We start from the raw sequence: 24,510 nt of genomic DNA, 5'->3' as shown, positions 1-24,510 counted from the left end.
GTGTGTGATGTGTGGGTGTGTGAGTGTGTTTGTGTGAGTGTGAGTTGTGTGTGTGAGTGAGTGTGTGCGAGTGTGTGTATGAGTGTGTATGAGTGTAAGAGTGTGTGAGTGTAAAAGTGTGTGTGTCTAAGTGTGTGAGTGTGTGTATGTGAGTGTGTGTGTGTGTGTGTGTGTGTGTAATCTGGCTGTCATCCTATGAGAGAAAAAGATAAACATCAACATTCATTGTGGACCGGAGACTCATGGACATTTTCATTTGGGCAAAATTAAGCCCTAAACCAAGAAAGTTACAAAAGGAGGAGCGAATATGAAAATTACACTAGTCACCTAGGTGGGGAAACAGAAGTCCAGGGCAGGAAGCTGATTTTGCCGGTTACATTTCAAGGCTGAATCATATGAGAGGATTCCACCACACCAGCGGGACCCTGACTTTCAGCGCTGCATACTGTGACCTGTATTTAGGGGTACAGGCACAAGAGAATGGGGATGACCTTACATTTACTGATGATTCACTATGTTCCTGGAGAAGGCAATGGCACCCACTCCAGTCCTCTTGCCTGGAAAATCCCATGGACGGAGGAGCCTGGTGGGCTGCAGTCCATGGGGTTGCTAAGAGTCAGCACGACTGATCGACTTCACTTTCCCTTTTCCCTTTCATGCATTGAATAAGGAAATGGCAACCCACTCCAGTGTTCTTGCCTGGAGAATCCCAGGGACGGGGGAGCCTGGTGGGCTGCCGTCTATGGGGTCGCACAGAGTCGGACACGACTGAAGTGACTTAGCAGCACTATGTTCCAGATATGCAGAGGTGTTCACAATTTGTTTTTTTTCACCTAGGGCACAGAGCAACCCTAAATAGATATATTTTCCCTCTTCCATAGTGACACAAATAAGGCCATGGATTAAGCCTATCCAAGGAGACACAACCCGTGTCTCAGCCGCTGACACAAACACTGCCACTGTCAGAACTAAGACTCAGGTCCGCCTGGCCTCACAGCCCACGTCCCGTCCACTATGGAGACTCAGGTCCGCCTGGCCTCGCAGCCCACGTCCCGTCCACTATGGAGACTCAGGTCCGCCTGGCCTCGAAGCCCACGTCCTGTCCACTATGGAGACTCAGGTCCGCCTGGCCTCGCAGCCCGAGTCCCGTCCACTATGGAGACTCAGGTCCGCCTGGCCTCACAGCCCACGTCCTGTCCACTATGGAGACTCAGGTCCGCCTGGCCTCGCAGCCCACGTCCCGTCCACTATGGCAGGACGCTTCTCGTTACAGCCCACGCCCCGTCCACTGTGGCAGGACGCTCCTTGTTTACTTTTTAAATATGTACTTGTCTGACTGTGCCAGGTCTTCGTTGCCACATGTGGGATCTAGTTCCCTGACCAGGATTCGAACCCAGGCCCCCTGCACTGGAAGCGCAGTGTCTTAGCCGCTGGATCACCAACGAAGGCCCCATTACTTCCTTTCGAAGAAGACTTATACCTGCTTGGTGTTCTCCTGTATTGTACCTTGCACAGGTGGGCACGCTCAGTAGTACTGTCTGAGTGATGATCAGTTGCCATCTCTGCAGATGACGCCTGGAGAACTAGCCCTGCCGCTGGAAACTACACCCCCGACACCCAGCTCATCTTGCTGGATTCTCCAATGACCCAGACCTCCAGAAGCTTCTCTCTGGAGGCTTGCTGCTCATCTATGTCATGACCGTGGTGGGAAACCTGGGGATGGTGGCGCTCAGCCTCATGGAGTCCTGCCTCCGCAGTCCCGTGGATTCTTTCTCAGCGTCCTCTCTTTCCTTGATATCTGCTACTCCTCTGTGGTCACACCCAGGCTGCTGGTCGACTTTCTGGCCTCTGACAGGTCCATCCCCTTCAACGGCTGCTTGGTCCAGATGACCTTCTTTGTGATACACGCCACAGCTGAGAGCTTCCTGCTGGCTTCCATGGCCTGCGACCGCTGCACGGCCACCTGCCGACCTCTCCACTACGGCTCCGTCATGACCAGGGGCACCTGTCTCCAGCTGGTGGCTGCTTCCTCGCTTTCAGTGGCGCTAATCTTGCTGTCGAGACTGGGAATGTCTTTGCCCTGCCTTTCTGCGGGCCCAACCAGGTACTGCACTACTTCTGTGACATCCAACCCCTTCTCCGCTGGGCCTGTGCCAACACAGCCATGGCAGGAGTGGTCCTCTATATCTTCTCTGCCCTGGCTACCTATCTACCTGCTGCCCTCGTCCTCACCTCCTACGGCCTGGCCTTGGTGGCCATTGGGAGGATGCGCTCGGCAGCTGGGAAGGAGAAGGCCCTCTCCACGTGTGCCTCCCACTTCCTGGCCATTGCCACCTTCCACAGCACCGTGATTTCACCTACGTCCAGCCTCATGGATCCACCGACGATACCAGTGGCCAGGTCGTGTCTGTCTGCTGCACCTTCATAACCCCCATGCTCACCCCCGTCATCTAGAGCCTCCGCAACAAGGAGGTGAAGGAGGCCCTGCAGAGGAAGCTCCTGCTAAACCCTGCGAGGTTGTTTGTTGGCAAGACTAAGGCATAGCGTCTTCCCAGTCAGACTGTGAACCATCCCAGCCAGGAGCAGCCTGGTTTGGAAGGAGAGGGAGGAAGTTAGAAAGAAACAGCAGTATCATAGTCTGTGATGGTCTTATTTTCCAATGAAGGATATTCATCCTGTAAAAACAAACTATTTAAAATCATACAGTTGGTGAGAGAGTGAGTATTCACAATCAGAGCTTCCACACAAAAATCAGAGCTATTTCAATTATCCCACAGCCACACGCCGTTTATTAGCAGCTCATCATAACTCCCAGGAAACATCACACCAGGGGCAACACAATTATTCTGGTTTTCCCACTGACTTAGTGGCATGGGGGTAGGCTCCAGGGGCTCAGTTCCTCCTTCCTGTTCCAAACAGAAGATGACCTGGGTAGAAGGGTCCTTATTTCTCACTGCTGCTATGTTTTCATGAGCTGTCCTGTTAAATAAAACCTCAGGATCAAAACAGAACTTTCCCAATACATGTTTTTCTAGACAGACATTTGTACATCTTTTAATTCTCCAGAGTGTATGTGTGTGTATGTGTGTGTGTGAGAGAGAGAGAAAGACATTTAGGCAGCTACAGCATGGTCTAAGATACGGTGCTTTAGGAGGCTGATCCGAAAAAATTCTATCTTAGGAATTCCCTGGCTGTCCAGCAGTTAGCCCTGGGTGCTCCCACCACAGGGGGCATGCCTTCCAACCCTAGTGAATTAAGATCCTGCAAGCTGCTCAAGGCAACTCCCCCCAAAAAAACTGTCTATCTGGCCTGAATAGTTTTAACTATATGTGTAATATGAATATATATGTTTTAGAGAATCATACAAATGAAAAAGCGGAACCTGACGTAATTCAGGGTTGAATGCTGGACTAGAAGGCCTGCTCCTAAGTTAACACAAAGTCTTCATCTGCACTGAGTCGGATTCACCCTGGTAATCGGAATCACTAAAAAGCCTTTTTTCATATCTTTCCTAGGGATGTTATTCTAAATTTGAAAGTCTTACTATACAAATAGGTTTATCACAGTATCATTTTTTTAAAACAAAAAAATGAGCAGAAATGTAAATGCTTAAAGAAGGAATACTATTTAAAGAATCACTCCCTGCATGGATTATGATAGAACCCCTAAATGTTATGAAGACTACATAATCCAGGGAAAACAGCAGGTCAGAACATCTAGAGTGTGATAAAAATGAGTAACAAAAAGCCTGGGAAAGTGTTGGGGGCCAGAGTGAGGTACTCCGCCCGTGGCAAAGGTTATGAGGAAGGAGGCTCGACATACGCAAAGGCGGGATCGAGCCTCAGGAGTCCCCCTGGAACTCCTCGAGCATCTACCCCCCATAACCAGAGCCTGCCTACTTTACTACTTTGTGCTCTCACCTACACCTCTGACTACGGGGGGCTGTCCCCCACCACCTCTTTCAGAGAAGGAGTTAACTTAGAGCTCCAGTTAATAAAAACTCCTGGGCGTGACAAGAGTGTTTTAACCTACAAACTCCTCTGAAGGTTCTCTAGCCTGCCTGACAGGCTTGTCTGGCCACATGTGATTGCTCACAGCATCCCAACTGTGAGAGGAACGAGATGCTTTAAACCTTCTAAAAACAGGTTCCTTAGAAAAGTTAGAAAACTATTAGTATAAGTATAATGGGCTGATTAGAAATTGTATTGGTGAAGGGTTTTTCATTTGTTGAGCCAATGTTTGTTGCTAAGACTCCACATCCCCTGCCCTTACACACATTAATGAATATACAGAAGAAATAAGTATTAACCTTTGATATTAATCACGTTAGACCTTAGGCTAAGTAAATTCTTTCCTTAACTAAAACCCACTATACCCTCACCCTACAGGAATGTAACTTTATTTGGGTGGTGTCTGTTTTAAGAATAATCACCCCTGGAGAAATAAGTGTCCTGGTTGACTGACCGCTGTCACAAGGAGAGGGTCATAAATTGTCAGCAGGCCCCCCTGGCCAAAAGATGATGTAACACCCCTAAGACCTCTGTATACATTTGTATGAAGCACCTGACTTTGATAAAAGTCAGGACTGCTGACCCCACGTGACTTTTGCATAACATCTCAGTGTATAAAAGTAGACCATGGAAAATAAAGAATTGGGATCAGTTTCTCGAAATACTGGTCTCCCCATGTCGCTCTCTCTCTCACTCTGGCTGAATCTCCATCTGGAGCGCGGAACCCACCATGCTTACTAATTATGCCTGGGCTTCTAAGATCCGACCAGGGAGGCCTCAGTGTCTCCTCTCCTTCGGGAGAACGGAAGGACGCCTGCGGCCTACGTAAGTGGTGCAAGCTTCTTGTCTTGAAGTTTTATTGGTCTCCCGCGTAAACCAAGCTACTCAGCCTCTTTTCTCCACTGAATTTTCCTACTGAGCTATCCTCATCCTATTACTCTTTATATCTTTGATAAAATATTTAAATAAATAGGTCGCCGACACCGTCCCCGCTTCGAATACCCTGGATCAGCCGGGGCTGGACCCCGGCAGGAAAGTGTATATATAACAGAATCACTTTACTGTGGACCGGAAATTAATACAGTATTGTAAATCAACTATATGTCCATCAACTAGACTTCAAATAAAAAATTTTTTTAAAGTTGTATAGAGTGCTTTAAATTACCTGGCCTGAGGTTGGATCATAGCACTTCAACCCACATGCCATTCACCTGAAACCCAATCACATGACTTCAACATAACTGTAATGGAGACTGGGGAATATAGCCTTCTTTTTAATCCAGACATAGAAAAACTAAGTGATATTTAATAGATACATAGCTTTGCCTCTGTCACTGGCCAACTGGGCAGCTGATTACACCATCATCTGTATGAAGTTCTAAAACACCACCAGATTAACGTTGAAATAAACTGCTGGTTAACTCACACTTCTACGTAATTGAGGTGGACCGTTTCTTTGGGTGGGAACGTTTAAGCGTCCTTTGCCTGTGCTGAGCTACTTCTGTTGAGTATTTTTTGAATCACAGACTAAGTTCATGGTTTCCTACAAGCAGTAAAATTGCTAGTTGACAGCTGCCTGAGGTTGGAGGTCGCACTTCCCTTGAATTCTAAAACTAAATGATGGGGCTTCCCTGGTAGTCCAGTGGTTAAGCCTCCGCCTTGAAATGCAAAGACGGTTCGATCCCTGGTCTGGGAAGATCCCACATGTGCATGCGTGCTAAATCTCCTCAGTCGTGTCCAACTCTCTGTGACCCTATGGCCCACCAGGCCACCCTGTCCATGGGATTCTCCAGGCAAGAATACTGGAGTGGATTACCATGCCCTCCTCCAGGGGTTCTTCCCGATCCAGAAATCAAACCTGCGTCTCTTAAGTCTCTTGCATTGGCGGGTGGGTTCTTTACCACTAGCACCACCTGGGAAGCCCTACATGCTGTGGGCAACCCAGCCCGTGGGCCACAACTGCTGAGCCCGCATTCTAGGGCCAGTGAGCCTCAACTACTGAAGCCCACTCGCCTAGAGCCTGTGCTTCAGTAATAAGACAAGCCAGCTCAATGAGTAGACCGAGCACTGAAGGAAGAAAAGCCCCCGCTCAGAGCAACTAGAGAAAGCCCACATGTAGCGACAAAGACCCACCACAGCCAATAATAATAATAAAACAAATAAATATTTTTTTAAAAAAAAAACTCATTTTCTCAAAAAAATAAGGCACAATCTGGTAGTATTTACTAAGAGGAATCTTATCTAAGTTTAAACCCTGTAATATATCACCCAAGAGTGAAGTGAAATGGCTCAGTCGTGTCCGACTCTTTTCGACCCCATGGACTGTAGCCTACCAGGCTCCATCCATGGGATTTTCCAGGCAAGAGTACTGGAGTGGGTTGCCATTTCCTTCTCCAGGGGACGTGTCCCCCTCATTGCAGGCAGACGCTTTACCATCTGAGCCACCAGGGAGGCCCCACCCAAGAGTGGGTACATGCAAACACCTATATTCCTCAAGGGAGAATAAGAAATCACAAAAAGGAAAGCGTTTTGAAAACACGAAAGTCAGGAAACAAAAAGTGCAAGATAAATGTGTATGTGATATGTCTCTACTCCACTACACCGCTGCTGGACACATATTTATACTTTCAATCTGAAGAGCGGCAAATTAGTATCCTGTCCCGTTCCCTGTTCTCTCCTCAACATCCAGGACAATGCCTGATTGATTATAGCCACTTGTTAAAATATGCTCCATCAATGAGTGGATGGGCCTCTACCAGCTTTTCCCCTTGGACCTGAGGCATGGTCACTCCCTGAGAGCGTTTGAGAAATGGAGAATCTGGGACCCCACCCAGACCTACCAAATCAGAATCTGCATTTTAACAAGACCCCCAGGTGACTGGGGTACACATTAAATTCTGAGAAGCACCGATACAAGTGCCACAATTGAGCTCTAAACTCAAGAATAAACATGGTATGCAATGCTCCTCCCAGGGCTCACAGTGTACCTGGGAGCACATTCCCAGCAGAGCCAAAGCAGGACAAAACCAAGATATGACAGAACTCTGTCCTCTTCCTTGACCCCTTCACCACCATCTGTAACCCACATCAGTTCAGTTCACTCATGTCCGACTCTGCAACCCCATGGACTGCAGCACGCCAGGCCTCCCTGTCCATCACCAACTCCCGGAGTTCACTCAGACTCATGTCCATTGAGCCGGTGATGCCATCCAGCCATCTCATCCTCTGTCATCCCCTTCTCCTCCCGCCCTCAATCTTTCTCAGCATCAGGGTCTTTTCAAATGAGTCAGCTCTCCGCATCAGGTGGCCAAAGTATTGGCGTTTCAGCTTCAACATCAGTCCTTCCAATAAACACTCAGGACTGATCTCCTTTAGGATGGACTGGTTGGATCTCCTTGCAGTCCAAGGGCCTCTCAAGAGTCTTCTCCACCAACACAGTTCAAAAGCATCAATTCTTCAGCGCTCAGCTTTCTTTATAGTCCAACTCTCACATCCATACATGACTACTGGAAAAACCATAGCCTTGACTAGACAGACCTTTGTTGGCAAAGTAATATCTCTACTTTTTAATATGCTGTCTAGGTTGGTCATAACTTTCCTTCCAAGGAGTAAGCATCTTTTAATTTCATGGCTGCAGTCACCATCTGCAGTGATTTTGGAGCCCAAAAAAATAAAGTCAGCCACTGTTTCCCCATCTATTTGCCATGAAGTGATGGGACCAGATGCCATGATCTTCGTTTTCTGAATGTTGAGCTTTAAGCCAACTTTTTCACTCTCCTCTTTCACTTTCATCAAGATGTAAGTGAAACCTACATCAGCGGTCCCTAATCTTTTTGTCCCCAGGAATCGACTTCGTGGAAGATAATTTTTCCACCAACTGCGGTGGAAGGATTGTTGCAGGATGGTTCAAGTGCATTATATTTGTTGTGCGCTTTATTTCTACTGGGGTTTCCCTGATAGCTCAGTGGTAAAGAATCCGCCTGCAATGCAGGAGACCCCGGTTTGATTCCTCTGTCAGGAAGATCCGCTGGAGAAGGGATAGGCTACCCACTCCAGTATTCTCAGGCTTCCCTGGTGGCTCAGCTGGTAAAGAATCTGCCTGCATGTGGGAGACCTGGCTGCAATCCTTGGGTTGGGAAGATCCCCTGAAGAAGGGAAAGGCTACCCACTCCAGTGTTCTGGCCTGGAGAATTCCATGGACTGTATAGTCTGTAGGGTCGCAGAGTCAGACACGACTGAGTGACTTTCACTCATTTCTATTATCATTATATTAGCTTTGCCTCAGACCATCAGGCATTAGATCCTGAGGTGGGGGACCCCTGATGTACCTTAAAACGAGCATTAAGAGGAGATTCAGTGTGAATAAGGGCATCGTGTTGCCTAAGGGTGGGCTGATAGGACAGAAATGTCACTACCATTGTGTTAACCTTGGTGGGAAGAGTTGCCATCACGGGTTAACACTGTGTATGACTGTGGCTTCCTTTCCATAGTGTCCTCCTGGTAAGTGGACAGTCGCAACTCGGGGCTACCTTTCTGAGGCCCCCTTGCATACAGACACCGCCGTGTGAGCAGGTCTCACCAAAGGAATGCTACTGGAGGAGACATGCCATCCCAAGGATGGATTTTTTTTTTTTTTTCCAAGGATGGATTTTTAAGAAGTCAGTGGGTGTTACGACTTCTTGGCTCTCTTTCCTCTGCTGACAGGTGGAACAGGGAACTTCTAAAGGGCATCGCAGAGACACAGGGAAGGAACCTGGTTTCCTAAGTCGGTGGAGAAATGCTGCCTTGTAACCAGCAACAAAAAATAAACTCTTATTTTGTTAAGTCACTGAAATTTAGGGGTTGTTAACTAAAGCTGTTAGAGTTTCCATAACTGAAACAAGCAACTTCTGGGTATTTGGGACTTTTCACAAGCTGGTAGAGTCCTCTCCTTACACCCAGGAGCCTTTCTGGGTGCTTCCATCATCTCTGTATTATTCCAGCTTCCTACACCCAGGAAGAGCACCGGTCAAAGTGAAACCTAAAGTAAGCTAGGTCAATGTCATTTTGACAGCGGCAACTCTTTCCCTAGATATGCTGTGAGGTGAATGTTGTTGTCTTCCTCTTACTGCTGAAGGAAAGAGGATCTAAGTGAGGCAACTCTCCCAACGTCTCACAGTCTGTGAGAAGACGTGCAGGATCTGGCTGGCCGATGAACATCCGAAAACCTCCCTAGCAATGAGGGAGAGAAAAATCAAAGTCCCAAGATACAGCTCTGTACCCTCCGAAGTAGTGACATTAAACAGCAGACAATCCCAGTGTCAGGGTGGCTCTGTGCAAACTGGACTGACCACTGCTGAGAATTGTTGTGGCTGTTTGGTCACGAACTTGTGTGGATTCTTTGTGACCCCAGGGACCGCGGCACGCCAGGTCTCCTCAGCCTGCTCAGACTCGCATCCACGGACTCGGTGATGCCATCCAACCATCTCATCCTCTGCCGCTCCCTTCCCCCCTTCCCCTCAGTCTTTCCCAGCATCAGGGTCTTTTCCAGTGAGCTAGCTTTTCGCATCAGGAGGCCCAAGTATTGGAGCTTCAGCATCAGTCCTTCCAATGAATATTCAGGGTTGATTTCCTTTAGGATGGACTGGTCCGAGCTCCTTGCTGTCCAAGGAAAATCAGCCAGTGTTTCCGCGTCCACGGAAGCAGGTCACCGCCCATGTGTGAGTGAGAACTCTGGCAGCCGGGCGTTCCCTCGTTACAGAGGTGGAGACAGGCGCACGGGCAGCTGAGAAGGCGGTCACCACGGAGCTACCGTTGGTGGGACACCTGAAGCCACTGCCGGAACTGGGATCGAACCGGGATCTTTAGGTCTTCGGTCTAACACCCTCCCAGCTGAGCTATTCTACTTCTGAGAATAAGTGGCAACAAATTAAGAAGTTGAACACATACATACTCTAGGATCCAGCCTGAGCAGAATTTCCATAAAACAGAAATCCTTGCACATTTGCATTACGAACCAGGTACCTGAAACAGTCATGGCAGCACTTCTCTCGGCAAAAGAGTCAAAGCAGCACAAATGTCTGTCAACAGTAGGAACGGATGAATAAAATGGAGCTTATTCATAACAGAAGCTAAACAGCAGCAAAAATAAATGAACTGCAGGTCCATTTATATCAAAATAACATGCCATTCATTACATACCATTCCGTATCAAAATGAGTGTCTCTAAAACATATAAGGTTAAGTGAAATAAGAAAGTAACAGAGGAATGCATACAGTATTATTTCATTTATAGAGTTAGAAAACAGGAAATGACCCAGCAATTACTCCTGGCTATATGTATCCAAAAGAAATAAAAACACTAATTTGAAAAGATATGCACACCCCAGTGTTCACAGCAGCATTATTTACAGTTCCCAAGACATGGAAGCAATCTAGGTACCCATCAACAGATGAATGGATAAAGAAGATGCGGGTGTGTGTGTGTGTGTGGGTGCGTGTGTGTACAGTGGAATACTACTTGGTTCCAAAAAAGGAATGAATATTTGCCATTTGCAGCAACATAGACGGACTCGGAGGGGATTATGCTAAGTGAAATAAGTCAGACAAACACAAATACTGCGTGATTTAAAAAAATACGGCAGGGCTTCCCTGGTGGCTCAGTGGTGAAGACTGCCGGCCAGTGTCGGAGACACGGGTTCCGTCCCTGGGCCAGGAAGATCCCACCCGCCGCGGAGCAACTAAAACTGCACCGCGAGTACTGACCCTATGCTCCGGAGCCCGGAAGCCGCAACTACCGAACCCCACGCGCAGATTCCCGATGCCCGCGTGCCCACAGCCACGCCTGGCAACAGGAGAAGCCGCCGCAATGAGAAGCCCGCCCACCACAGCCAGGGAGGAGCCCCCACGCGCCGCAGCTAGAGAAAGCCCCCGTGCGGCAAGGAAGACCCAGGGAAGCCAGAATATAAAATAAATAAATAAAATTTAAAACGCATTATTAATAAAAATACAGCAAATAGTGACTGTTCCAGAAAAGTAGCAGGCTCATAGAGCTGGCGCTGGCGGTAAAGAACCTGCCTGCCAATGCAGGAGAACTAACAGACGCTGGTTTGATCCCTGGGTTGGGAAGATCCCCTGGCGGAGGAAATGGCATCCCACTCCAGTACTCTTGCCTGGAAATCCCCATGGACAGAGAAGCCTGGCAGGCTACAGTCCACGTAGGTCACAAAGAGTCCAACACGACTAAAGTGACTTAGCCGGGCTGGGGAGGGCCAGGAGCGCTGCAGGGGTGGGGGAGTGCGAGGGACAAGCACTGGGCGGAAGGCAGGCTCGAGGATGCGCTGTACAAGCCGAGAGCTACAGCCACCCTTTGTAACAACTCGAAATGGAACATAACCCTTTAAACTTGCATTTAAAAATCATCAGGCTTAAAATTTAAAAAGAAAAGTAAAACTAAACAACTGTCATATTTAGAAATGTATTCACAGATGGTAAAGCTATTTAAAATAAAGCAAGAAGTGGTTACACAAAATTTGGGATTTCTCTGGTTGCGAAGAAAAGGGGGGGTGAAATTAGGGAGAGGCTCACAGGAGCGTTCTCAGAGCAGGATGCCCAGCGTGTGATCTGCGGACCACCACCATCTCTGCCATGAGGGAGCTGGTTAGAAACACAGAACCCCGGGATCCTCCCAAACCTACTGAGTCAGCCTCTGCATTTTACCATGATCCCCAGGTGACTCATAACCACATAAAAGATGCTGGCAACGTATTTTTAAGGTAGACAGTGCAAGTGCGTGCCTGCTAAAGCACTTCAGTCGTGTCTGACTCTTTGCCCACTATGGACTGCAGCCCGCCAGGCTCCTCTGCCCATGGGATTCTCCAGGCAAGAATACTGGAGTGGGTTGCCATGCCCTCCTCCAGGGGATCTGCCTGACCCAGGGATCAAACCCAGGTCTCCTGCATCTCCTGCATTAGCAGGCAGATTCTTTACTGCGGAGCCACCTGGGAAGCCCCAAATAGAGCATACATGGGTGTTTAACAATGTTCTTCAAATGGGGTTGATTTTATACACTTTTGCAAGTATATTTTACAATTGAGAACATTTTTAAATGCATAGTTCAAGTAGTTTTAAAATATTTTTCAGAATAAGCATAAAAACAAAGACCATGTATATATATAAGGGAAGACCACAAAGATGACAAAGAACTGAAACCAAACCCAGATAGTTATACTCAAAATCCAGTGCTCTCTCCACCCTTCTGTGCCTTTGCCCCAAGGCATTAAATGAACAGACTCCCAGGAATTGATCCTTTTCCAATTCTTCCTGCAACTGCATGGGCCAAAGGCCACAAGAAAAATAGAAAACTAATGGATGCTTTGGTGATTTGATCATTCTTACTTAGATATTCTGGGGTGACCTAGGAAAGTTATTTGCCTATTCAGGTAATCCCTGCCTCTCTTGGAAATATTTTCCTGAAAAATGTTTCAGAAAGTGGAATCCTAGAAATCTGAACTTTGTACTTAAATGTTTTATGTTTAGAAGGAAAGGAAAGAGAGAAGCAATACAATTCAGAATCCAAAAAAAAAAAATTGTGAAGTCTCAAATATGATACAAACACTTAATTTGATTTTGCACCTGAATGAAACAGCAAATAATATGTACAATCTGATACCAGACAGTCTGGGATTGATCATAGTTCTGCCACTTTCTATCTGTATGATCTTAGGGATTTGTGCCTCAGTTTTTTTCAACTATTAAATGAGAATAAAAATAGTACCTAATATTAGTATTGAGGAACTAAAACGCACTTAATACATGTAAAACCCTTAAGAGACTGCTTGGCATAGATAAATGGTCAACAAATAGTAGCTACTATCATAGAAGAATTGAGTCTTTTGAACTGTGGTGTTGGAGAAGACTCTTTTGAGTCCCTTGGGCTACAAGGAGATCCAACCAGTCCATCCTAAAGGAGATCAGTCCTGGGTGTTCACTGGAAGGGCTAATGTTGAAGCTGAAACTCCAGTACTTTGGCCACCTCATGTGAAGAGCTGACTCATCTGAAAAGACCCTGATGCTAGGAAAGATTGAAGGCGGAAGGAGAAGGGGATGACAGAGGATGAGATGGCTGGATGGCATCACCAACTTGATGGATATGAGTTTGAGTAAACTCCAGGAGTTGGTGATGGACAGGGAGGCCTGGCGTGCTGCAATTCATGGGGTCACAAAGAGTTGGACACGACTGAGCGACTGAACTGAACTGAACTGATCATCAATATTATTTATTAATTCATAACTGTATTAAAATGTAGAAATATAAACTTGCTAATAAAAACTGTCCAAAACTTGTAAATAATGGGAAAAAGTGAATAGCATGTCTTTTCAGGGTCATTCTAAGACATTACCTAACAAGACCTCCTGAAGATTAATTTAGGAAAATAAATCTACTTTCATTCACTGTTTACTATTTATTAAAAGTTCCAGATTCAGTGAAGTTACTATAGATATTAACTTACAGATTTTTGCCCCACAGAAATGCAAGTAATACCTGTGTTGCAGAAAAAAATAACCCCAAAGTGCCTACGTCCTTATCCTCCAGCTTCAACTATGAACAATTTATAGCTTCACTACTATTACAACTTCTCCCACCCAGATTTTTTTTCACTCTTTCAATATAGTTTAATATTTTACATTTATAATGTATTTTAACACAATTTTTAAACTTGCAAGAATAATATAAGAACACTGTGTCCTTTGGAGTTACTGTTTCTAATTTGCTCCACTTATTTAATATAAAACACTTTAAATATTCACATATAATTTATTCAAAACCATTTGTCACTAAACACTTTAATGAGCAGTTCCCAAGAACAGACAGTAGAGTTATCAAAATTGGGACATTTTAGAGTGATACAGTACTGTTATCCAATTCACAGTTCATATTAAGATCTTGTCAATTATCTTCAAAATGTTGTTTACATTTTTCACCATGGACCCATCCAGATTATTTTAAAGAAAATCTCCATGTCCTGCTACTTTATTTTAATGACCATATATATTTTTTATTTCATGTTGATGCCTAGACTTTGCTCCTGGTCTTCCCACTGGGAAATCCAGGCCTGACTCAGAGCAGAGTGGGACCATCGCATCTCAGCCAGGAGTTCACAGGGCCAGATGCTCTGTACTTCTCTTCAGTTCAAACACTCATGATTCCAGAACCTCCACCACCCCTACTCCAGGAGCCTCAGCTGAGCCATCAAGGGACAGGCTCAGGGGAGCAGTGTCAGCTGACAAATAGAGAGGAGGCCCTCTCCCCACCACCCACAAAGCAGAGTCAGAGAGAGGAAAAGAGGGGGAAAGCCACAGCTGGGAGATGATCCAAATGCATTTTTGCTCCTGGTTAACCATTCCCTTGGCTCCTCCTTACACCCATTGGCATTTCCTGTGCTTAAATGCTAGCTTTGTTTCTGAAAATACAATTTTCTAAATTGCTAATATAAATAAACCACCCATTCTGTTGACAAGGCTCCCAGCGCCTCCTTGGATGAGTCCCTGGTGGCTGATGCCAGGAGAGCTTCCCAGAGAGGGTCAGGCCCCAGGATGCCTGCCCCAGGGTGCCCACCCCCTCAGGGCTCCACCACGGCTGGGACACAGAACAGCAAGGAAAGGGGCTCAGCACGGCCTGACCCGCCCTAGACTCACTCTCCGTGGGGCTCAGCGTCACCGACTCTTCCTCCAGGGTTGGAGCCCAGGGCAGGTCCTCAGTGTCCAGCCAAGGTCCCCTGGGCTCTTTAGTAGACTAGCTGGGAAAACTGGCCTCCAGATTCCAGAAAGCCCCCACAGGGGGCAAGATAATGTCTCTTCACCCAGAATTCAGAGTCCAGGGAGGAAGCTGGACGGCTCCCACCTCTCCTTCTGAGTCTCCCTGCAGCCAAGGTGGAACCACCAGCACCAGCTCCTCAAGGAGACCCTAACTTCCTCTGCCTCAAGGCCAAACCAAGTGACCAGATTCTGCAGGGCATCATCCCTTCTGCCCTGAGACTGACCCTCCCGCAGTCCCAGGACAGGAGGTGGGCCCGGTGTGTTTCAGGGCCTCCCTGAGCTCTGAGCCGCCACAGCACCTGGGGTCCTGAGGGGCAGAGCCAGCTGATGAACTGGCAGGAGCGGAGGCGGCCTCGGCTTCAGTCCTGAGGGCCGCTCCCTGTTCCCCTGAGCCGGGTGCCTGCCATCAGCTCTGAGTCCAGGAACAGCTCTAGAGAGAACCCCAAAGACACGGGCTGGAGTGGACGTGAGTCCTGGAATCCCCCGCGTGCCTGGTGGGGAGGATCCTGAGTTCCCACTGGAGCTGTGCCAGGTGGGGGCACTGCCCGCTGAGGTGGGTGATTGTCCATCGGACGTCCTACTGAGTTCCCCCACCAGAGCTGGTTCAGAGAGCTGAGGTTGTCTGTTCTCTCCTCCTTCCTCTCCCCCAAATCTGGACGCACCCCACCCCCTACTCTGCCAGCCTGTAAGCATTTCCTGAGACCCCACTGCCTTCAGGGGTCCAACCCACTACTTGTTGCTAATCTAACTTGGAGTGGCATGAAAGTTAATGTGTTACCCTGTTTCCGGAACCGTGCTAAGTATAGTGACACATGCTATCTCTCTACCTCGTGGAAACTGAGGAAACAGGCTCAAACTGTCCTTGCCATGCATTTTTTGCCCAGTAAACGTTTACAGAGGAGATTAATTCCCACTTCCAGGCTGCTGCACACCCTCATCTCTTCCACAAGGCTCCCCCTTCCTGATTTGTCAAGGTCCAGCCCCGTCCCTTCTCTTTCTGAAGCCCTCGCTGGTCACTAGAAAGGGTCCTCGCAGGTTCCTTCATTCCTGAGTCACAGGAGTCAGTTTGCTTTCAACATTATTTCAAGATCCTAAATGGTCAAAGTCATGCTTTATGCTATTCTGAAAATTAATTGTTTAAATACTGCTGAACGACCTCAATTGTTCAAATATTCTTGCATAACTGTAACTGTTCAAATATTTGCTATTCTCTTGATACAAAACCTAGAACAGTCTCTGCTTTCAGAAGTTACAGTGTGATAGAGAAACAAAACAACCCAGGAGGGGGGAAAGAAAGTCTCGGAAACGTTGACCAAGCCTGGATAAGCGAGTCTAAATGCATCTGTGTGAGTCACACTCAGCCTCCAGCTTGCAGCAGCACACATGAGGGAATTCTGCTGGGTGAGGGGAGGCCCCTGGCAGGGTTGAGGCAGGACTTCACAGGCGTTATGGAAGACATCTGGAGGCTCTTCGCTAGCTGGGAGCCTCGGGTCCGTCTGCAAGGCTGTCAGTCAAGGCCGTTGTCAGTGAGGATTATCGTAGATGGGCCTCTGAAGGACTCACGTGTTCCTCTGGGAGTTGGGCGGGAGGAGTAGGTGAGGAGGGAACCTAGTCTGTCTGCACCAGGGAAGATGGTAAGAAAGGGGGAGCAGGAGAGGAGGACCAGAGCCCTCACTTACTGGGAAGCAGGATGGAGGCGCTCAGCCTAAACCCAGAGCTGAACGACTCCGTGTGTGTGTGTGTCAGTGTGTGTAAGAGTGTGTGTGTGTGTGTGTGTCAATGTAAGAGTGTGTGTGTGAGTATGTGTGTGTGTGTGTTTGTGTGAGTATATGTGTGTGTGAGTGTGAGTGTATGTGAGTCTGTGTATGAGTGTGTGTGTGTGTCAGTGTGTGTAAGAGTGTGTGTGAGTGTGTGGGTGTGTGTGTCTGTGTGAGTGTATGTGTGAATGTGAGTGTATGTGAGTCTGTGTATGACTGTGAGAGTGTGTATGTGTGGGTGCGTGTGTGTGAGTGTGTGTGTGTGTGTATGTGTGTGAGTGTGAGTGTATGTGAGTCTGTGTATGAGTGTGAGAGAGTGTGTGTGGGGGTGCGTGTGTGTGAGTGTGTGTGTGAGTGTGTGGGTGTATGTGTGTGTGAGTGTGTGTGCATCAAAGGAATCTGGCTGTCATCTTATGAGAGAAAAAGAAAACCATTAATATTCATTCTGGACCAGAGACCCTTCATTTGTGCAAAATTAAGTCCTTCAACCAAGAAGTAGAAAGGGAAGAGTGAATATGAAAAATGCCGAGGGCCCTGGTGAAGAAGCAGGGATGCGGGGCCGGAAGCGTCCAGGCTGAGCCGTGTGCCCGGATCCTGCCACGCCGCCAGGACCCTGCCTTTCAGTGCTGCATCCTGTGACCTGCCTGTGTAGAAGCAGGCACGAGAGAGTGGGGACGGCACCTCACCTTCCCTGATGACTCACTGTGCTCCGGACAGTCAGAGCTTTTCCATTCATTCATTTTCACCCAAGCCACAGAGCAGTCCTGAGTAGATACATGATCTCTATTTCACAGGTAAGAAAAACAAGACTCAAAGACAGATTATCCAAGGAGACACAGCCAGTGAGAGGCGAGCTGAAATGAAGACGCGGGTCTGTCTGCCTTCACAGCTCATGTCCTGTCCACTAGAGCGTGACTCTCCCACGCATCTTGCAGAAGAGAACTTACACGCGCCTGGCGTTCCTCCTCGCTGTACCTTGCACAAGCGGACACACTCAGCAAAAATATCTGTTAAAAAAAAAAAGAAGACTACTACTATCCTTAAGTAGTCTAGGGATAGAAAACTAGTCTTTTCCCCACAAAGGTAGTTATAATTCTCCTCATGAAAGCAAACAGAAAATGAAGATTAATTATTTGTAGAGCCAGTAATTACATTGAGGGGAGGAAGAAGGAACAGCAATATTATTCTTATCAACACAAATTTAGTTCTGCTATATAATTTACAAGCAGGATCCAACTGAATCCTTACAAGAAACCTCGTGAAACAGGTTAGAATAAATCACCTGTTCTACAGTTAGGGAAACTGAGTCTCAGAATGGTTAAGTGAGCTGCTCAAACTTATGGAAGTAGTAAGTGTCTGAGTGATGATCAGTTGCCACCTCTGCAGGTGACGCCTGGAGAACTAGCCCTGCCGCTGGAAACTACACCCCCGTCACCCGGCTCATCTTGCGGGGATTCTCCAATGACCCAGACCTCCAGAAGCTTCTCTCTGGAGGCTTGCTGCTCATCTATGTCATGACCGTGGTGGGAAACCTGGGGATGGTGGCGCTCAGCCTCATGGAGTCCTGCCTCCGCAGTCCCGTGGACTTCTTTCTCAGCGTCCTCTCTTTCCTTGATATCTGCTACTCCTCTGTGGTCACACCCAGGCTGCTGGTCGACTTTCTGGCCTCTGACAGGTCCATCCCCTTCAAGGGCTGCGTGGTCCAGATGACCTTCTTTGTGATACACGCCGCAGCTGACAGCTTCCTGCTGGCTTCCATGGCCTGCGACCGCTGCACGGCCACCTGCCGACCTCTCCACTACGGCTCCGTCATAACCAGGGGCACCTGTCTCCAGCTGGTGGCTGCTTCCTCACTTTCAGTGGCGCTAATTCTGCTATCGAGGCTGGGAATGTCTTTGCCCTGCCTTTCTGTGGGCCCAACCAGGTACTGCACTACTTCTGTGACATCCAACCCCTTCTCTGCCGGGCCTGTGCCAACACAGCCATGGCAGGAGTGGTCCTCTATATCTTCTCTGCCCTGGCTACCTATCTACCTGCTGCCCTCGTCCTCACCTCCTACGGCCTGGCCTTGGTGGCCATTGGGAGGATGCGCTTGGCAGCTGGGAAGGAGAAGGCCCTCTCCATGTGTGCCTCCCACTTCCTGGCCATTGCCACCTTCCACAGCACCGTGATTTCACCTACGTCCAGCCTCATGGATCCACCGACGATACCAGTGGCCAGGTCGTGTTTGTCTGCTGCACCTTCATAACCCCCATGCTCACCCCCGTCATCTAGAGCCTCCGCAACAAGGAGGTGAAGGAGGCCCTGCAGAGGAAGCTCCTGCTAAACCCTGCGAGGTTGTTTGTTGGCAAGACGAAGGCATAGCGTCTTCCCAATCAGACTGTGAACCGTCCCAGCCAGGAGCAGCCTGGTTTGGAAGGAGGGGGAGGAAGTAAGAAAGAAACAGCAAATACCATACTTTATACAGAGTGTTGCTAAAGCAGCTTTGCATCCATTATCATATTCAGTCTTTGCCATTGCACAGTGGAGCAGCCATCCTAAGGATGATCTCACTTTACAATTGAAGGAGATTTCACTCAGTAAACACAAGTTAATAACCTGAAGCAATTCGTGACAGAGTAAGTATTGTATTTAGAATTATAAAGAATTATATTTAGCCTGGACATCTTTGAATATGCATATAGGGGCTTCTCTGGTAGTCCTGTGGCTAAGAGTCCGTGCTCTCAATGCAGGGGGCCTGGGTTTGATCCCTGGTCAGGGAACTAGATCCCACATGCCAACTAAGACCTTGTTGTTCAGTCGCTCAGTCGTGCCCGACTCTGCGACCTCATGGACTACAGCACGCCAGGCTTCCCTGTCCTTCACCATCTGTCCGAGTTTGCGCAAACTCATGTCCATGGAATCAGTGATGCCATCCAACCACCTCATCCTCTAAGACCTAGCACGGTCAAATAAATAAAAATAAATATTTAAAATAAACCAATAAATGCACATGCTATATGGTGAGTATATGTGTTTTAGAGACTCACACAAATGAGGAACGTGAACTTGACATCCTTCGAGGTTGGACGCGGGACTGGAAGGCACGCTCTCAAACTAAGGCAACATTTTTTTAATGCTTCCCTCTTGGCAATTTTTTGTTTGTTCTCCTGGGTCTTCGTTGCTGTGCGCAGGGCTCTCTCTGGTTGCAGAGCGCGGGGCTACTCTGCTGCAGTGCAGAGGCTGCTCACTGTGGCCGCGTCCCTTGCTGCGGAGCAGACACTCAGGAGCCGCAGCTCGAAGACTCTAGAGCAGGCTCAGGAGTTTGGCACACCAGCCCAGCTGTTTCGTGGCTTGTGAAGTCCTCCCACACCAGGAATCGAACCTGTGTCCTCCCCATTAGCAGGCCGACTCCGGCCCACTGTACCACCAGGGACGTCAAGACAGAGTCTGAACCCGGACCGTGCTGGCCTCACTCTGAGCTTTTGGGATCATCAAAAGACTTTTTTCAGATCTCTCTTAAGGATGTGATTCTAGATACAGACAATCTTACTATACAAAGAGGGTTATCACAGCATCATGTTTGAAAACAAAAACTTGAGAGAAATCTAAATATTCAAAGAAGGAAAAAACTAAACCCCTAAATGTCATGTTGATGGAGAGACATAATAACATGGAAAACAGGAGGTCAGAACAGTGTGATTGCAACAATGTGATAAAAAGGAGTAGGAAAAACCCCGAGGTACACACAGTGATTCAAATGATGGTAAATGATGGTCTTACTAGAATAGTGGCCTGTGAGAAGACGTTTTTCTATTTTTCTCAAAAATTTTACAAAACTTTTTAATAAGCATGTTCAATTTTGATATTTTATTCTAAAAATGGATAATTTAAAAATCCTTTCCAGTAAACTAAGCATGAAAATATTTTACTTTTTGTGTCTCTTTCTAGAAAGTAAATATTTACTAAATTATTCCTATGCATCACATTCCTTTAACTAATAAACCAAGTTTTTAGTACACACCTACAATTAAGGTCAGGACTAGAACATTATGGTAAAGAGACTTGATAAAAATTAACCTAATTCACTCACCTGTAAAAATACGTATGAGGTCATCAGGTCACCACCGGGTGGTGGGACCTGACTAGGTTAATATCCAGAACATGCATTAGGTAGCTTTATGCTACAGTGACAACCCCACAATGTCCACCAGTTAACACCACAAAGGCTTTTACCCATGCTAAACTGGAGACACACCAGGTGACTCGCCAGGGCAGACTTTATCCATCTGTCAATATCTGGACCCCTTTCCTCCGACAATGCCATCATCTCAAACTCGAAGAGCCCTCCAAGACTGTCAGGGGAAATAATCAAGAACGTCATGGAGAGAGCTCTTAACTGTCTGGCCTGAGGTTGGCTCACATCACCTCACCCTCTTACAGCTTTAACATAACTGCAGAAGAGACTGGGAAATACAGCCTTCTTAGTCCAGACACAGAAAAAGTAAATGAGATTTCATAAACACATAGCTTTGTCTCTGTTACTGGCCATTGGGCAGTTGATTACACCATCTTCTGTACGGAGTTCTAAAACACCACCAGATTAAATCTGAAATAAGCCTCTGGTCAACTCATGTGCGTGCGTGCGAAGTCGCTTCAGTGTCTGACTCTTTGGACTGTAGCCCGCCAGGCTTCTCTGTCCCAGGGATTCTCCAGGCAAGAATACTGGAGGGGGTTGCCGCACCCTTCTCCAGGTTAACTCATGCTTCTACATAACTGAGGTGAACCGTTTCCTAGGGTGGAAATGTTTGAACAGCCTTTGCCTGTGCTGAGCTACCTCTGTCGTTTTTTGAGCTACACGCTCAGATCGTGGTGCCACCACAAGAGCAAAATGAACTCTGAGACCTGCTAGTTCACAGTCGCCTCAAGTTGCAGGTCGCAGTTCCCTGGAATTCTAAATCTATTGCAAAATGCAATATATTTCAAAATATAATATGTACACACACTATGATTCAGCAATTCAGTGAGCAGGCATACAATCAAGAGAAATTCTTGCAGATTCGCATTTTGAAATATATACCAGGAATGCTTAAAGCAACACTATTTCTCACAGCAAAAAAAATGTGAACGCAGCTGTAGGAACAGATGAATGAAACAGCGCATGTTCAGACACCAAAAACTAAACAGCAGCAAAAAGAAAAGAATACAGGTTATTATCAAAATAAATGTCTCTAAAACATAAGACTGAATGAAATGAGGAAGTAACGGAAGGATGCACTCAGTGTTTCTCCATCTATAGAGTTCAAAAATGGATAATGACCCAGCAATCATTCCTGGGTGTGTACATACACATATATGTAAATATATCTCTCCAAAAGAAACAAAAACACTAATTTGAAAACAGGCACACACCCCAACGCTCACAGCAGCATTATCTACAATTGCCAAGGTATGGAACAAACTAAATGCCCATCAACGGATAAAAATAGATAAGAATTTATTATATAAAAATGCATCTTATTTATATAAAAGTTTATCCATTTATCAGTGGATAAAAATGAGGTGGTACGGACACACACACACACACACACAATGGAATCACAACAGACACACACACACACACACACACACTGGAATCACAACGGACACACACACACACTGGAATCACAACGGACACGCACACACACACGCACACACTGGAATCACAACGGACACACACACACACACACACACACAATGGAATCACAACGGACACACGCACGCACACACACACTGGAGTCACAACGGACACACACACACACACTGGAATCACACTCAGCCATAACAGAAAAGCAAGTTTTGCCACTTGCAGCAAGACAGATGGCCTTGGAGGACATTATGCTAAGTGATAAAAGTCAAACAGAGAAATACAAATAATGCATGACATCATTTATATGTGGAATCTAAAAACTACTACAGACTAGTGAATATAACAAAAACGTGGCAGGGAGCGGAGCGAGGGTCACTGTGGGGGCAGCCGAGTGGGGGGCGCAAACTGCTGGCTGTAAAACAGACCAAGTGTGCTTTGTCCGTGAGGAGCCTAGCCAATATTCTGTAATAACTCTAAGTGCAAAGCAAGTTCTTAAAATTTTTTAAAAATTTAAATGAGCAAAATTAAACAATTATAATATTTAGAAATGTATTCATAGATGGTAAAGCTGTTTAAAGCAAGGAGTGATTACACAAAATTTGGGATAATACTTACCTCTTATCGGGGAGAAAAAGAAGGTGAAATTGTTACCAAGTCCAAGCTCACACTGCTCACCCTATGGACAGGCCAATAAATCCAAGAAACAGGTGCTGAGCCAAGGAATACAACTTTATTCAGTCATATTTGGCTGACTGAGAGGATGACAAATTACTGTCTCAAAATAACCATCTTACGGGGGGCCTGGATGCCAGATTCTTTTATAGAAGGGAGATGGGGAGGGTGCGCGAGGAAATAAATAAAAAGGCCGTTAATCTTAGTCTTGTAACTGTCTTCCAGAAGGCACGCCTTCAGCACGGGATGTCTTGCTGCCCTCCTTTCTGCCCTCCACAGGTGCATGGGGCCTGGACAAAGGCACTTTAGTTTCACAGTCTGGCAAAGGGGCAGGGTTCCCCGAGGCAGGCCAGGATGTGTGATGATAACAGCAAAAGCAGAAGAGCAAGTCGAAGAAACAGTTCTGACGTGGAGTCAGAATCAGCTCGTCCTGGCCACAGGATGAGGAAGAGGCTCGCAGGCGCGTCCTTAGGTCCTGCTACGGGAGATGTAAACTGGACCACCACCGTCTCCATCACCCGGGAGCTGCTGAGAAACGCAGAGCCTCCGGCTCGTCCCCAAACCCACGGATTCCGCATCTGCATTTTAACGTGGTCCTCAGGCGACTCTCAACCACATACCACATACCCGCAGAGTTCTATTTTTAAGGTAGATACTGCATGTGCTTGCGAGCTCAGTCATGTTCGACTCTTTGTGACCCCGTGGACTGCAGCCAACCAGGCTCCTCTGTCCTTGGAATTGTCTAGGCAAGAATACTGGAGTGGGTTGCCGTGCCCTCCTTCCAGGAATCTTCTCAACCCAGGGTACAAACCCGCGTCTCTCGTGTCTCCTGCATTGGCAGGCGGATTCCTTACCACTGTGCCCCTGGGAAGCCCAGACAGTGCGTATACAGGTGTTTACTTTAGCAATATTCTTCAAACTGCAGGTTTCATACACTTTCACTTGTGTATTTTGCAATTAAGAACATTTTTTCAATATACAGTTTGAATAGTTTTTAAATATTCCTCAGAATAAATATAAAAACAAAGATCACATATAAAAAGGAGGAAGATAACAGAACTGAAATCAAACTCAGATATTTAGACTCAAAATCCAGTGCTGTTTCCATTCTTCCCTGCCTTTGTCCCAAGGCAGTCAATGAATGGACCCCCAGGAACTGATCAATTTCCACTTCCTGCAACTGCATGGGGCAAAGGCCACAATGAAAATAGAAGACTATTGGAAGCTTTGGCGACTGATCATTGGTACCTAGATATTCAGGGGTGGGCTAGGAAACTATTTTCCTACTCAGATAATCCCTGCCTTTGGAAACTTTTTTCTTTTTTCCTAAAAAAATGTTCCTGAAATTGAAATGCCTGAAATTTGAATGTTGTATGTATATGTTTTGTCCATTTGGAAGGAAAGGAGGGAGAGAAGTGATACAATTCAGAGACCGAAAAAATATTATGAAGTCTCAAATGTGATATAAACACTTAATTTATATCTGAAGGTTATACACTGTATACAGAGAAGGCAATGGCACCCACTCCAGTACTCTTGCCTGGAAAATTCCATGGACCGAGGAGCCTGGTGGGCTACAGTCCATGGAGTCGTGAAGAGTCAGACACGACTGAGTGACTTCACTTTCACTTTTCACTTTCACGCATTGGAGAAGGAAATGGCAACC

General features: G+C 46.9%; 2 pseudogenes; both read left to right on the top strand.

The window, feature by feature from the left end:
* Positions 1 to 1,568: 1,568 nt before the first annotated feature.
* Positions 1,569 to 2,544, top strand: LOC147358790 (olfactory receptor 5AP2-like; annotated as a pseudogene).
* Positions 2,545 to 16,255: 13,711 nt separating this feature from the next.
* Positions 16,256 to 19,173, top strand: LOC147358789 (olfactory receptor 8G17-like; annotated as a pseudogene).
* The last annotated feature ends 5,337 nt before the right edge of the window (positions 19,174 to 24,510 follow it).

Source organism: Bos grunniens, chromosome 15 (assembly GCF_055505025.1).
Source record: "Bos grunniens cultivar Pamir isolate PY7600 chromosome 15, Bosgru_T2T1.0, whole genome shotgun sequence".
NCBI classification, from domain to species: Eukaryota; Metazoa; Chordata; class Mammalia; order Artiodactyla; family Bovidae; genus Bos; species Bos grunniens.
This window is presented reverse-complemented; position numbering and strand designations above follow the sequence as displayed.